A 1,134-nucleotide genomic window follows, 5' to 3' on the forward strand; every position below is an offset into this window, starting at 1 on the left:
AGCTCTGATTGAACGGCTCGTTATTCCCTGTTGCCTGTGCCTATTGCCTGTGTCTATTGTGTTTCCAGCTTTACCTTACGTCCGCGTATAACTAAATTTGATGGAAATACGGAATAACCTAAATTTGCGTAAGTTTTAACTTCAGTATTTTTATTCCATATCTCCGTGAAAAAATCGGTGACAGTAGGATATACAGATCTTGGCGCGAAGTGCGAAAAAACGTAAATATATATTATTCAGCAAGCCTCCAGGAAGCTAACGTGGCATTTCAGATAAGTTTTCTTTTCCTTAAAAGTTTCACGAATTGTACCAAATAAAAAACAATAGGTCTGTTTTTTATTGCTACACTCTGAATCAGTGCAATAAGTTAAAGTGAAACAAACGTATATTTGTTTCACTTCAACTTATTGCACTGTGTGTACTAGTTCAGAAAGTGCGGCAATAAAAAACAGACCTAATTACTTTGTGCGTTTTTATTATATTTTTCAGGTATCAAAGTCTATAATAAACGCATTGTAAATACACGAAAGGTTTTCGTAGCGATGCGCTATAATAAACCCACTCTCTGATAGACTCGTCTATTGACTGGGCTATGTCGCGAAGACGAAAGACGACATTCGAGAAAATCTGTAAACCAAGGAGTCAGGCTAGGATACTCACAGAGAATATTCAATTCTTTATCGGTCTTCTGATAGATGTGATTGTCGGAATTGTCTGTACGGATAGCACAGTCGTTGCAACGTCTCATAATATAGCTGTCAAACATGTTCCAGATTGAGATTCAATTTAATAGGCCGTATTAGTCCGATAAAAGGTATGCAACCTAACAAAATAACGTTAATGATTTATGAAAATGTTAATTTATATTACCTTAATATATACGTTACTATATATAAATATACATAAACATGCATAAGCATAAAAAATGTTTATTTTATTTTCTATATTTTAACATATATACAACATATACAAAACCTAAACTATCACAATATAAATAAATAATACATAACAATAATATATAATATTACATTTATATAATACATAGCATACATCGAAACCGAGGAACATCTATTTCCTCGCGTATCAGGAATGCCGAGTCTAGAGAGTAGAGACGACAAAAGTCATGAAAGTTCA

The sequence above is a fragment of the Trachymyrmex cornetzi genome, unplaced genomic scaffold (genome assembly GCF_001594075.2).
Source record: "Trachymyrmex cornetzi isolate Tcor2-1 unplaced genomic scaffold, Tcor1.1 scaffold876, whole genome shotgun sequence".
NCBI lineage: Eukaryota > Metazoa > Arthropoda > Insecta > Hymenoptera > Formicidae > Trachymyrmex > Trachymyrmex cornetzi.